The sequence below is a fragment of the Arachis ipaensis genome, chromosome B7 (genome assembly GCF_059453495.1).
Source record: "Arachis ipaensis isolate K30076 ecotype BB chromosome B7, ASM5945349v1, whole genome shotgun sequence".
NCBI classification, from domain to species: Eukaryota; Viridiplantae; Streptophyta; class Magnoliopsida; order Fabales; family Fabaceae; genus Arachis; species Arachis ipaensis.
In genome coordinates, this window is record NC_142442.1 from 34,818,013 (window position 1) to 34,833,926 (window position 15,914).

Genomic DNA, 15,914 nt, shown 5'->3' on the forward strand with positions numbered 1-15,914 from the left:
TTAGAACATACTATTTTCAAATTTGGTTTCCTAATAGTTACTGTGAATCTCATTATGTCTTGTGTACGAGCATCTCCTCTTTCTCTTCTTTGGAATGACAACAGGCTTGAGAGCTTTGCTCTAAGAAGAGGACTTCGTCAAGGAGATCCTATGTTCTTTTATTTGTTTGTCATTTGTATGGAGCATTTGGCTTCCTTCATTACTCATCAGGTAGAGTTTGGGTTATGGGAATCCGGTGGCTATCACTAGAGGGGCACCTAGGATTTCTCATTTAATGTTCGTAGATAATTTACTTTTGTTTTACAAAGCTAAGAAAACCAAGGTGCAAGTTATTATGAATAGCCACAATATATTCTGCAAAACTTTCGGAATAAAGATAAACTTGGATAAATCTAAAGCTCTGTACTCCAAGAATGTTCGTTATAGGAGGAAATAACTGTTTACTGGTGTCTCTTTAATCCGGTTTATGCAGAACTTGGGTAAATACCTTGAAATTAACCTTGATCACTCTAGGGTTAATATATCTTGTTTCATTGATAATGTTGACAAGATTAGAGGAAGACTTGCTAATTGGAAGGGTAGGATGCTTAATAGAGGTGGAAGACTTTGCCTTATCAATTTAGTGGCAGTTTCTACTTCTATATATCATATGTAGGTAACCCTCTTTCCATTTTGTGTTACAAATGCTATTTCTAGAATGATGCGGCTATTTTTGTGGAAAGGAAAGGTTGATGGAAGGAGTCTGAACTTGGCAAATTAGAAAACTGTGGTTACTCCGAAGAGATACAGAGGTCTTGGGGTTAGGGATCCATCTTGAGCTAATCTGGCATTATTAAGAAAGCTCATTTGGCATATTTTTCGTTGTCCTAAGAAAACATAGATGCAACTCATCCATCATAAATATATCAAGAGAATAGGTTTGAAGGATTTGATTCCTGCTAAGAATGCTTCCTTGGTCTGGAAGAGCATTTGCAAAGCATATGATTTTTTGAAAGAAGGGTTCATGTGGAATATCGACTCTCTGGAGCAATCTCTTTGGATTGATGAATGGAGAATTGAAGGAGCTTGGCTAATGAAGTCCTTTATATGCACATATCTGATACAGATATCTGCATTCGTGATGTCTGGATCAATGGGGGTTGGAAGTTGGAAGCTCTCCATACTCTATTATTCGATGATGTCAAATAACATATTCTCTATTATAACCCAGATCTTCATTTTGGGGATTGTACTGGCTGGTTTTAGTCAGATTCATCCTCCAAGACTTATTCTTCGAGGAACGAATATCTTTGGTTATGTAAGAGATGTTTTGATCGGGAGAACCATGGTGATTGGCACTGGTTATGGAAGACTAAAGTTTCTGAGAAATTTAAGATGCTCCTTTGGCTTTGCCTTCATGATGATATACTAACAACTCTCTTCCTTTCAAAGCAGAGTCTTTCTAACTCTGATCTTTGCCCTCGAGGCCGCCTTGAATCAGAAACTATTCTTCATTGCTTGTTAGATTGCCCTAAAGCTAAAGCTATTTGGAAAAGTATGCACCTCAATTTAGGGTGTGATGACTTGCTACTGTAGATCCTCTGAAGTAAGCAAACTCACAAATTCTTGTTCTCAGATGGCTGCTGGTGGATTTGGTGTGATCGGAATAATGATGTGTTTAACTCGTCTGATCCATAGTGTATTGATAAGGTGTTATCCTTGATTTATTCTTATTCTATTGAGCTCCATAGGATCTTCCTTTTTCAACAGACTTCTACCCTTTTTTTATGGTTTTAACACGGTCTCTATCATCCCAAAACTCTATGAAGGTGAATTGTGATGTTAGTAACTTGGGAGATGGTGCTGGTTTTGGCTATGTACTACGCAATTCCAATGGTGCCTGGCTGCATGGGTGTGTTGATTCTCTGCCTTCATTGCCTATTCTTTGTAGAGAGCTTTTTGCAATTTGGAGAGGTTTAATTCTAACTTGGAAAGCGGGATATAGAGATGTCATTTGCGAGACTAATTGTTTATATGCATTCATTCTAATTCATGAAAAGAACATTACTGTCAGAGGGAAGCTAATTGCATTGCGAATTTTCTGGCCAAGTTTGCAGCATCCAATGACATTGAGTAGTTAAAATGGAATGAGCCTCGAGGTGAATTAATGACTTTGATGCAAAGGGATCTAGCTACTGTGAGTCTGTGACTTAGGTTATATTTTACCTTGTTTTTTTTTCTTTTTTGTTCTGTACTCCTTTCTTTTTTTCTTATTTAATTTTCAGTTACCAAAAAAATATGAGCAATCCGTTATATTTATTTCTTAGAAAAAAGGTAAAACATGAAAGAATAAAAGTGGCGTACAAACAAAAGCAACACACATCATACATACTGTGTATATATACACATAATATTAACAAATAATAATTGAATTAATTATTTCTCAATTATCTAGTCATGGATGGCTCTGATATTACTTGTTGGAAATTTTTAGGATTTTTCAACCCCAAGATGATCCATGTTAAATCATTAAAAAAGAAATACTTGAATACAGAAACATATCTTAATTTATGAGCATGATTGAGAGAGATTGACTCTTTGATCTTACTCAATCAAAGTCTTCTGTATCCTTAATAGGGCTAAATCGTAACTCCTCTAATGGAAAAAGAACTGTGGAAGCAGGTTTGATATGTTGGGGGACCGAAACCCTGAAGTCACTATTTATATTGAGTATGACACCCATTAAATCTTAAAGCCGAAATAAAATAGTATCTCTGGTTTTATTCTTATTTACTTCCAAATTGAAAGTAATAATGACTTAGTTAATTACAATAATTGAAATCACCGCTATACGAGTCATATAATATGAAATAGCTAATTTATGGTTATAATTAATATATGTATTGCCTATAAATAGATTAGAAAATAATAATTTTCTAACAAAACTCACCCTAATTTGATAGATCTTAGATAAGCTCGATTTCTTTCTATTAGTCTCAAATGCGAGTCTTGTATAAAAATGTGATGGAAGAGAAAACTATAATCCCTCAAATTGAATTAATTAATTGATCAAATTGTTAATAATAGTGTATATAATGATTGAAAAAGTATGAGGAGTCAATGGAATATTTATACAATGTGTACAATAGAGGTTTAGGGAGTATTAGAGATATAACTATTAGTGTTACCATTTCCTATCAACTGAAGCTTTTGGGATGAGTGGTATCATGATATGGTATTAGAGCTCTAGATCCAAAAGGTCAAGAGTTTGATCTTTGGTGAACCCAAAAATCAGTTTAAACTTTTGGGAAGATGCTTATTATCCCTAGTACTCGGATGGTTATTCTAGATAGTATAGGAGATGTTCATTTTGTAACTCAATAGCCCATTGTACACATGTACAAATAGTCCATTGTCTCCCTAGCAGGACTCATAATGATTTAAACTTTTAAAGATATAACATTACATATTTATTAATTAACATTATTAATTAACTTAACTACTTACCCTATCTTTTACAATTTGTTATTGTTAGGCACCCTTTCTGATCAAGTCATATATCTAGTCACTAACTAGTAACTACTATATATTAATAATATAATGTTTTTTAACTATTGAAAGTTAATTTCTAAAATCCTACAAAGTTTAATTGATGTAACTTCTAAATATATTCTCCATAAGAAATAAAAGTGCCCTTGGAGTTTAACATGTTCTGCTAAAATTTAGTAGAGAAATCCTAATTTTTATAATTTTTCTGTGATTGCTCGATTTGTTCGGATAGTCTAGTATAATTGTATTAGCTTGACCATCATGGCAGCAAATGTTACTACTATCACTAGCAAATCAAGGCTACAACCTGAGGAAGAAAACATAATAATCAGTTTTTTTATAAAGACGTGCATGTTAGGAATGAACGTTGTGCTAAAAGTTGAGTTAGAAGGCTATTGGTGGATAAACAATTTTTAGGTGGTACTGTGGAGGTAGCTATGTATTTTATATATGGGGGCAATCGGAGAGTTTTAAAGTGGTAGGTCATGGAGGAAACTTATTCCAATTCTTTTTTGGAGATGGGAAAGATATGTTGTAGATTGAAAGGGGTGTCTCTTGACTCCTCAAAACTACATTCTAAACCTTAGAAGATGGAAGGAGGATGAGAATAACGCAGAAATATATTTTACACACGTGCCAATAAAGATACAAATTTAGAGTTTGGCAGAACAATTTGAAGCTAAAGAATTGGGATGGAAGATAAAAGGCTCATTAGGAGAGGTGTTAGATGTTAATATCTTCCATGTCCGTGGCAAGAGACACAGCATTGTTAAAATTCAAGTAAAGCTGGATGTAACAAAACCACTCAGAAGATACGTCAAGCTTGTTGGTCTGAATAACAAACAACTTAAAGTTGCACTCAAGTATTAATGGCTCAACATCTTTGCAATTATTGTGGTTTCATTGGACGAGAGACAAGAGCCCGCAATTTTCAAATTGAAGATTTGTTAAAGGGAGAGATGGAGGAAGAAAATTGAGGGGGGGATCGATTAAAAGCCAATCAAATGGGAAGAAAAGAAGGAGTTACGAAGGATAATCCTAATATTAATCTGACTAAAGAGAAAGACAACAGGGTCAAAAAGCTAACTCCAATCAACTTAATAAAGGATTGGCTAATCTACTAATGCAGTCCCGGGGAAGAGAATGGAGTAGTAAGGAGGAAGTTATGAGCAATGCTGTCGTTCAAAAGAAGACAAGCAGGAAACCATTCCCAACAAACCAATACGGGCTCAGGAACAATGCTGAAGAAAGAGAAGAAAGGAGAGATTTGATGGGGGCTGAACAAACAACATGCTTTGTATTTGGAAAACAGGGACAACAACTTATTCAATATACCAACAAAAGACAAAACTTAAAGCAATTAGCAAGGACAACTATCAATGTGTTGGGAATAAAAAGGAGTTCACAAGGAGAAAGGGAGTTCACAAGTAGAAAGGCTTCCACTCAATCAGAAGAAATTATGCTCAAGCAAAAATGTGCGTGCTGAAAAAGGAGAGGGTGCCACCCTACAATGGGTACCCAGTGACCCATGAAGATGATGATGTGGAACTGTCGGAATATGGGAAATCCCCTAACAGTTTACAACATACAAGAAATTTGTAGATCTCATTCTCCAGAGGTAATGTTTTTATGTGAAACTAAGAATACTACCTCGAATGTTACAAATCACTGCAAGAAAGTAGGTTTTTGATAAACCCATTTTTAGGATTTATCCTGTGCTTAATCTAGTGGATTTTATCCATTATTCTCACACTTATTCATACAATTCGCAAGTTTTACGTTTTCCTTCCCGATTTTGTGCTATGATTGAAAACATGCTTCTTTGGCCTTATATTTGCTATGTTTAATGCTCTCTTATTATCATTCGATGCCTTGATATGTGTGTTAAGTGATTTCAGAGTTTATAGGGTAGGAATAGCTTAGAGAATGGAAAGGAAGCATGCAAAAGTAGAAGGAATACAAGAAACTGAAGGAACTGCTAAAGTAGTCCATCCTAACCTCTTCGCACTCAACGGTAATAACTTTATCTATAGAGGTCCAAATGTGGCGGTTCTAGTTGAGTTGGAAAGTTAACATCTGGAGCTTCGAAATGATATATAATTTGTCATAGTTTCTCTGAGGATAGACGACAAGAATGCGTGAATCACGTGGACGCGTCGTTTTGCAGAAAAACCAGCGTGGCAGATTTCGTCCCCAGCAATTTTTGGGCTGTTTTTGACCCAGTTTTCGGCCCAGAAAACACAGATTAGAGGCTATAAAGTGGGAAAATCCATTCATTCATAAAAAACAACATTCATAATTCATAATTTTAGGTTTTAGATGTAGTTTTTAGAGAGAGAGAGGCTCTCTCCTCTCTCTTAGGTTTTAGGAGTAGGATTTCTTTTAGTTTTAGGATTACTTCTTCTCAAGTTCCAGGTTCAATGTTCCTTTAATTTATGTTTCTCTTCTACTTTTATTTACACCAATGCTTTGGTTTCTCTATTTCTCTTGGTAATTATTTATGTTACCAAATTGGCTTATGAACCCTTCATGTTAGGATTGATTTTCTTAATTAATACACATTGAGGTATTTCAGATTTAAGATTGCTTTCTTTTATTTATATTATTGATGTTCCAATTTAATTTAGATTTCTCCCCTTTGCTTTGGTTGATTAATTGGTGACACTTGAGTTGTCAAACTCAGCTGTTGATTGAAAATTGGAATTCTTGCTGATTGATTTGGATCCCTCTAAAGCTAGTCTTTCCAAAGGAGTTGACTAGGACTTGAGGAATCAAATTGATTAGTCCACTTGACTTTCCTTTATTTAGTAAGGGTTAACTAAGTGGGAGCAATAAACAATTCTCATCACACCTGATAAGGATAACTAGGATGGGATTTCCAGTTCTCATACCTTGCCAAGAGATTTTCTAATTATTAATTTATTATTTTTCTCGTCATTTAAAATTACTTGTTCCTTATCTCAAAAACCCAAAAATACACTTTTTCTCATAACCAATACTAAATCATACTTCCCTGCAATTCCTTGAGAGATGACCCGAGGTTTAAATACTTCGGTTATAAATTTTATTGGGTTTGCTTTAGTGACAAACAATATTTTTTGTACAAAAGGATTCTCTGTTGGTTTAGAAACTATACTTACAACGTGATTATTCTTATAAAATTCTTTACTAGCTAGAATCTAATCGTCAAAATAGCGCCGTTGCCGGGGAATTGCAATTGTGTGCCTTATTATTGGTTATTGTAAATATTTTCTTTTGCTATTTATTTGTTTTTGTTCTTGTTCTTGTTTTTAATTTTTATTTTTATTAGCTACTATGAGTTCTCACCCCTCTATCTTTAAGTTTAGTTCTAATGTTATTGAAAGGAATGGAAGCTATAACAGGAACATGCATCAAGGTCAAAACAATCAAAAATGGAAGGAGCCACGATGATCTGATCAACCCTTTTGGCAACAACGCCTTCCAAGGTACCATGGACAACGACCATTCTACAATGCATGCCAAGACAATAGTTATGGTGGACCCTTACATGACAACCAACATCCACAAAATTACTTTGGTCAAGAGCCATTTCGAGGTGCGTACCAAGGTGATAGATATGGTGGACCCCCTTGTAGTTACCAGCAAGCTCCATCATATGCCAATGAACCACCTCCTCAACATAGCTTTGAACCACCATTCTCACAAGCCACCTACGACTATTCACCTCCATATGATCCTAACCTTTATCCACCCCAGTTCCAACCCAATTACTCCCAAGAACCACCACTTCCATATGCACCATGTCCATATCCATCGACCCAAGAATCACAGGCTCGCCTCAAGAAAACAGTTGATCAATTTCATGCAACCCTTCATCAGCTGGAGCAAGCGATAAATCAATTAGCTTCCCGACGTTCGGACACTCAAGGAACCCCCATGGCTTCATGTGGATAATTTAATGAAGAACGTAGCATGAAGGAGACACTAGAAACTTCGGTGGACAGTGAGCAGCATGACTTTGTATTGGAACAATTGGAGGAAGCCGTAATCGTTAAAGAGGAAGAAGTGGTCGAAGACTTAGGAGATGCAGAACGTCCATGGGAAAGCCCAGTCATAGAGCCCCCTTCTAAGGAGATTGAATTTGATGTTGAGGAGGGTGTACAACTTCCAAGGCATATCATGGTTGAAGACTTTGAAGGGGATGATCAAGAGATGGATTCAATCATTGATGAATTCTTATCTACATTTGAATCCTCTCCCATTGGACTTGACATGGAGATTAAAGAAGAAGAAGCACAACCTCCCATGCCCTTGGTAAACAATGAAGAAGAAATCAAATTAGAAGAAAGCTACCAAGAGGAAGAGGTTGATATTGAAAGGAGCCCAAGGGAATGGAGCCGGAAATCACCTTGACAAGGTTGCTGGAGACCTCTCCCCCAAAGCCATCACCATCCATCCCTTCATTTAAGTGGGTAAATATCTCATCTCTAAGATTAATTAGCCCACTTGAATATGCTTTGTTTGAGACGGATGGGCAACTTAGAGCTCTCTGTGGCTTTAAGAGTAAGTGGGAAATGGTTAGTGGTAGGAATTGTCATGCAAGGTTCAATATGGTTGCAAGCTCCAAATTGAAGTACAAAGGTTGGTACAATTCTCAATTGAATGGGTCTAAGAAGCTGTTTGGATGCCTCAGTGAGAATTCAGATTGCCTGCCACCCGGATGGAATCATGATGATCAACAAAAAGACGGGTGCAAAAGCAAGGTTTGGGACCCCGGAATTCATTCTGGCAATCAACACTCTTGGGGCCTTGTCACTTGCTTTAACTTGCTCAAAGGATTTATGCAACTAGTGTGGGATCCCGGAGGATATTAGAATTGCAAACATTGGTCAGGATTCCTAGATGACTTCAAGCACAAGCCACCATAATAGGGAGCTCATCGAATGTCCAACTTAAGGACTTTAACTAAAAGTGCTAGGTGGGAGACAACCCACCATGGTATAATCGTTCTTTTTCAGTCTTAGTTTTATTTTATTTCGTTTTATTCTTAATTTTATTTTATTCTATTTTTCGTAGTATTCATTTATAATATCTGCATCAGCAATATGCATTTTGCATTCTACATACTACATATATAAAAAATAAGCGCGACCCACGCGTGCGCGTGAACCACGCGCACGCATCACATGCGACGCTAAACCTTACAGAGAGTTGCGCGGGAGCGTGGCTGGAGGCGTGCCTCAGGCACAAACACGCCTACGCGAACGCATCCCTGACGCGTCCGCGTCAATTACAAAATCAGCCTTCCACGCGTACGCGTGATCCTACAAATCAGTGTAAAGAGGTGTCAGGCTGAAAGTTGTGCTGGCCTGGTGCGGGCACTGTGCCCAAGGCACAAATCACCCACGCGTACCCATCCCTGAAGCGTGCGCGCCATTTTTTAATTCTGATCACCCACGCATACGCGTGGGCGACGCTTACGCGTCCCATGGTTTATGCAGTTTTCACGTGCACGCATGCCCTGCGCGCGCGCATCGCGTCCTGTTTTTAATTTCCCTCCCTTTTATTCTATCTTCTCTCCTTCTTTCTTCCTCTTCTCTTACTTTCTTCCTCTTCATCCCTTTAACCTCTCATCCCTCTTCACTTCCATTCTATTTTATTTAATTTATTTGCATACTTTCATCCATTGCATTTTAATTTTGCGCATATTTTTATTTTCTTTTCTTAGTCTATTATTTTTCCAATGGTGTTAAATTTTCTTATTCAACTGTTGCATCTTTTCTTGAATTATTCTGGTGCTTCATGACTTGTTTTATTCTGATTGGGTATTATTATTCATAAGTCAATGCTATCCTTTTATGATACTTGCATTCCATTTTCATTGATATGCACTTATACTGTCTTTCATTACCAACACTTCTCCCCTTTGTTGCAAAATTTACACCACTGGTATGCCATGTGCTTCTACTGTTTTCTCACTTGCATGTTGTAGCTACCATGTAATTGAGACTCTCATCATTTGGCATTAACCCAACCATATTTTAAATTGATTCCTATCTTTGTTTTTGGATTACTTTTCTTCTTTTTCCTCTTCTTTCAGGATGGCCACCGAGGAAGGAAAACCGGAAAACTTTTACATGGGGTGACAGACAAGTCCATCTGCACAATCTATGGAGAAAAAGCGTCAGTTAGAGCACCCCGTCTACCTGCACATCTTAGCATGCACCGAAGACGGTGCAATCTTTAAGTGTGGGGAGGTCGATACCGACTTCCATGGGTTAGCTATTTTCTTCTCAACACCAATGTTTTATTTTCTTTGTTAATTCATTGTTGCACTTGCATGTTGATTGCATATTTGTTTGATTTTATGCATATTTTACCACCACTTGGTTAAAGTGATATTTTCTTTTTCAAGAAACTTTTTATAGCATTTCACTAATTTGAATTAAAATTTTTATTGAACTTGTTTGAAGAAATATTATACTGGAACATGGTTTAGAGCTCGAACATACAAAACCAGTGAGATTTTGAGCCTATTTGATTGGTTACATTCTATCAACCAATATTTTATTTTTGGTGTGTGTTTTTCTCTCTAAAATTGTGATATTTGTCTTGCTTAATTCTATATTTTCATGGTTTGATGTATGCATGCACTTATATGATTGAGGCCTTTGTTTCACTGAGCTTACATACCCATATGGCCTTACCTTTCATTATCCCTTGCAAACCAATTTTGAGCCTATTTTACCCCTTTGTTCTTTACTTTAGCACATCATTAACTTTAAGAGGAAAACAATAATGTCCTTAATTTAAATCCTTGGTTAGCTTAGACTAGTGAGAGTGCTCATGAATTAAGTGTGGGAAAAAGTGGGTTTGGAAACGTTTGGTTTAAGAATTGGGTGTTGTATATCTTTATGAAAATGTGAAAGAAATGTTTAGGACATGTTCATGCATTCAATAATTTAATCATATGCGTTGAGAAAATTAGAAAAAAATAAAATAAAATAAAATAAATAAAAAAAATAAGAAAAAGAGAAAAGAAAAGAAAAAGAATAAATAATAAAAGAGGACAAAATGCCCCAAAGTAAATGGTGAAAGCAATGCATATGTACTGTACTCGAAATTAGGATGCATGAATATGTGGAAAACATGGTTAATGGATAGTTAGATGTAGTATTATAATTACATGGATTGTCTTAAGTTAGATGAAAAGTTTTAGTTAATTAAGGATTCAGATTTTAGTCCACTTGGCCAAATACAATCCTACCTTGACCCTAACCCTATTACAACCCTTAAAAGACCTCTTGATGTGTGTATTTGTGCATCAAATTAGTGTTGATTGGTAGAAGAAGAGAAAGCCTTAGAAAGCAAGATTAGTAGAGAATTGAGAGATCGAACCTTAAACACCTGAGCGATTAGAGTGCATACACTTCTAGTGAGGGTTCGATGCTCGATTCTTTGTTCCCGGCTTTCACGAGCTATTTTCTTTTGCAAGTTTACTTGTACTATATTTTATGATTTGAATTAGTAAAATGCAGATCATGTCTGTTCTTGGAAGATTTATTTACTTTGACCAAGTACGTAGAAACATTTTGCATATAGTTGCATTAACATAGATAGGTTGCATTTCATACTCTCTACCATTCCTCTTCACTCTTTTAGTTCTCTTGAGCTTAGCATGAGGACATGCTAATGTTTAAGTGTGGGGAGGTTGATAAACCCCATTTTTAGGGTTTATCCTATGCTTAATCTAGTGAATTTTATCCATTATTTTCACACTTATTCATACAATTCGCATGTTTTATGTTTTCCTTCCTGATTTTGTGCTATGATTGAAAACATGCTTCTTTGGCCTTATATTTGCTATGTTTAATCCTCTCTTATTACCATTCGATGCCTTAATATGTGTGTTAAGTGATTTCAGAGTTTATAGGGCAGAAATGGCTTAGAGGATGGAAAGGAAGCATGCAAAAGTGGAAGAAATACAAGAAACTGAAGGAACTGCTAAAGCTGTCCAACCTGACCTCTTTGCACTCAAACGGTCATAACTTGAGCTACAGAGGTCCAAATGAGGCGGTTTTAGTTGCGTTGGAAATCTAACATCCGGGGCTTCGAAATGATATATAATTTGCCATAGTTTCCCTGAGGATAGATGACGCGCACGCGTGAATCACGTGGACATGTCATTTTGCAGAAAAACCAGCGTGGCAGATTTCGTTCCCAGCGATTTCTGGGCTATTTTTGACCCATTTTTCAGCCCAGAAAATATAAATTAGAGGCTATAAAGTGGGGAAATCCATTCATTCATAAAAAATAATATTTATAATTCATAATTTTAGGTTTTAGATGTAGTTCTTCGAGAGAGAGAGAGGCTCTCTCCTCTCTCTTAGGTTTTAGGAGTAGGATTTCTCTTAATTTTAGGATTATTTCTTCTCAAGTTTCAGGTTCAATGTTCCTTTAATTTATGTTTCTCTTCTTCTTTTATTTACTCTAATGCTTTGGTTTTTCTATTTCTCTTGGTAATTATTTATGTTGCCAAATTGGCTTATGAACCCTTCATGTTAGGATTGATTTTCTTAATTAATACACATTGAGGTATTTCAGATTTAAGATTACTTTCTTTTATTTATGTTATTGATGTTCTAATTTAATTTAGATTTCTCTCCTTTACTTTGGTTGAGTAATTGGTGACGCTTGAGTTGTCAAACTCAGCTGTTGATTGAAAATTAGAATTCTTGCTGATTGATTTGGATCCCTCTAAAGCTAGTCTTTCCAAAGGAGTTGACTAGGACTTGAGGAATCAAATTGATTAGTCCACTTGACTTTCCTTTATTTAGTAAGTGTTAACTAAGTGGGAGCAATAAACAATTCTCATCACACCTGATAAGGATAACTAGGATGGGATTTTCAGTTCTCATACTTTGCCAAGAGATTTTCTAATTATTAATTTATTATTTTTCTCGTCATTTAAAATTACTTGTTCCTTATCTCAAAAACCCAAAAATACACTTTTTCTCATAACCAATAATAAATCATACTTCCCTGCAATTCCTAGAGGGACAACCCGAGATTTAAATACTTCGGTTATAAATTTTATTGGGTTTGCTTTAGTGACAAACAATATTTTTTGTACGAAAAAATTTTCTGTTGGTTTAGAAACTATACTTACAACGTGATTATTCTTATAAAATTCTTTACTAGCAAGAATCTAATCATCAGTTTTCAACAAGTTTATTATGTGGACCCTAAGGGTCAATCTAGTGGGTTAGTGCTGAGATGGAAGGACAATGCGGTTGTCTCAATTCTTTCCAGCGATGATTTTTTTATTGAGTTGACAAATCCTACCAATTAAAGGAAATGGGAACTAGTTACTGTTCATTTACATTGTGATGACAACATTTGGTTTAATCAATACGGAAGAATTATTGAGCTTAAAATGGCAGCCATTCCTATTTTCTTGTGGTAGGTGATTTTAATTCTGTTTCCGTCTATCAGGAGAAAAATGGAGGAAAAATGAAGTCGGCCTCATCAATAGACAATACGGTGAAAACCTAATTATGGAACGACTAGATAGATACCTCTCTTCACAATATTTCAGAGCAGATTACCCACGAGCAACAATCGTTTGTTTAGGGGATATAGGCTTTGACCATTGCCCTTTGATGCTAGTGGCGGATAGGGAGGATCACAAAGCAAAAAGAAGATTCTGCTTTCAGGAAAAATGGTGTGATAGTGAAGAAGTTTTTAATATGGTGAAAGAAGCATGGCTGATTGAATTTAATGGCTGATCGAATTTAATGGCTCTTCAATTTTCAAACTTTTCTCTAAACTGAAAAAATGGAGGTATGTTTTGGTAGAATGGCAGAAGTCCGGCTCTAGCAATTCGCAAAAGCTAATTTCAGATCTGAAAAATCGATCGGAGCTGAAAAAAATGAAGGGGACAGAGACAATAAGATCAACTATTTTACAGTCGGAGGAAGAACTAGCTGAAGCCTACTTACAAGAGGAGAGGTACTTGAAGGAAAAATCTAGAATTTAATGGTTGAAATGGAGGTCGGGTAACTTTGGCACAGATCCTGTAGGCATTGCCCGAACTGTCGCTGAGTACTTTGAGAAGCTATTCAGTTCCTTAAACCCCAATATAGCCTCGGCAGAACTGTATTCTTTAGAGAGGAAAACTGATGATGATACTAATTGAAGGCTTACTAGAAGTGGTTCGAGGAAAAGTTCAAGAAAGCTACATTCCCATTAATCCTTTCTCATCCTCAGGAGATGACAGATTCACTTCAAAGTTTTATTAACATTATTGGTAGGTAGTTAAGGGTGATCTATATGGTGCTATTAAGAGTTTTTTCTCTGGAGGTTGAATGTTAAGGTGATGCAGAATTTTGCAACTCCACAACTCAGCAAGTGCACTGAATCGTATCAAGTAATATCACGACGAGTGAGTTATCATTCTCACGAGGATTAAATGACTAGGCAACAATGATTAATTGACAATTCTAATTGTAACACCCTAATATTCAAATCCTTATGCTCGAGTCATAAGTCAATTATAATAAGGTGGTACGACTTTCAAGGGAATTTTTAATACATAATTATAAGTATAATTGAAAGGAGATATTAAACGGGAAGCTTGAAAAGAGAAAAATAAAATCGCGAAGTCGTATCACTCACGCATTAATAACTAAAAGATAAAGCATGAAGTTGAAAGTGATACACAGATAAAGGCATAAAGGAGAATAAGAGAAGGACAGTATATAGATATATAATATAAGTAAATAGCCACTAGTCGCGACCCGCGAAGTTTAGGCCGGCTAGGGTACAATATGAAAGTAGTTGATAACAGTATCTCCTAATCTCTCCCAAAAGAAACATGAGAGCCTTTATAGGCGAGTTCAATACATAATATAAGCTTTTTCCAAATAAAGGTGGAGAGATTCTAAGCAAAATATAAAGTAGAGAATATAAAGATCTTCGCCATCTCTCAGATGAACCACAGCTCACTTTTGAGCACCTAGACCTGTATCTGAAAAACAAGAGATATATACGGAATGAGAACCCCCGACCCATGGGTTCCCAGTACGGTAAAAGTGCCAAATAAATACAATGCATTGTAATAAAAACTCACTAAGCATCCTAAACTTCCTTTCACCAAATATTCATCCTATGTTCTCATTAATCCATAAATACGCAGCTATCATAAGGGAATGCTAAATCTAATTCCTCTTCCTCGTGCTTCCCAACTTATAACTCTCCAATAAATCAGAATCAAAATCATAAGCCACATCACCAGTTATTTTATCTCAGCAAATCTATATCAATACTTCATATCTCACCTGGAGCATGTGAAATCACTTCACTGCGTCTACCCAGGAAGCTCAAAATATCTCATTCTCTACTTGAAGCAAGTGAAATCACTTATTGCGTCTACCTAGGAAACTCAAATTATCTCATTCAATAATCATCATCATTATTCAAGTACATCATCAACTCATCTCATCAAGAACAGCTCTCAGCATCCACCGACACCTGCATGAGAGACCTCTCAGTTGTACAAATACAAGCAATACAGGCAAGTAATACACAATTAAAGTACAAGTGGAACAAGTAGCACATAATCAGGTAACACAGCATATATGATATAACAATCCAAAACAAATAGGCAAACCCAAACAATTCAAACATATGCAAATAATGTATGTCTGCCCTATGGCTGATGATATCATCTGTTGGTTATATAGCCAACCCGACATGTCCTGGTAGCTAACCATGGACTGAAACACCTATCGCGGAGCAAGTAGGTTTGAGCTACAACCCCCTTGCTACTACCCGCTCAACCCAGAGCCAGTGGAATAACCACTACTGCGACTACTACCCAGGCGGGTGTTTAAAAGCTCAACCTGGAGCGTGTGGAATCACCACTACTGCCACTACTACCCAGGCGTGACAATCTCTGACCTGGAGCAAGTGGAACAAACCACAACCCTCGCTACTACCTAGGTATCACAACCTCTGACCTGGAGCAAGTGGGACGAACCACAACCCTTGCTACTACCAAGGATCTCAAAACATACATTCATTCAGTTCGGAATCAATCATTATTGTTATCAAATCTCAAACATTAACCTGGAGTAAGCGGGACAAACCTCCACCCTCGCTACTACCCAGGTATCACAAATACACATTTATTCATAATCACCCTTCATTATTATCAATTCTCAAATAATGACCTGGAGCAAGCGGGATGAACCACGACCCTTGCTACTACCCAGGTATCACAAATACATTCATTCAAAACTCCTTAGTTAAACTCATTTATCATAATCCTCCTTTCCCATCTCATATTCGGAGCAAGTAGACAACGCCACTGCCTACTACCCATGGTCACACATCACATTCAA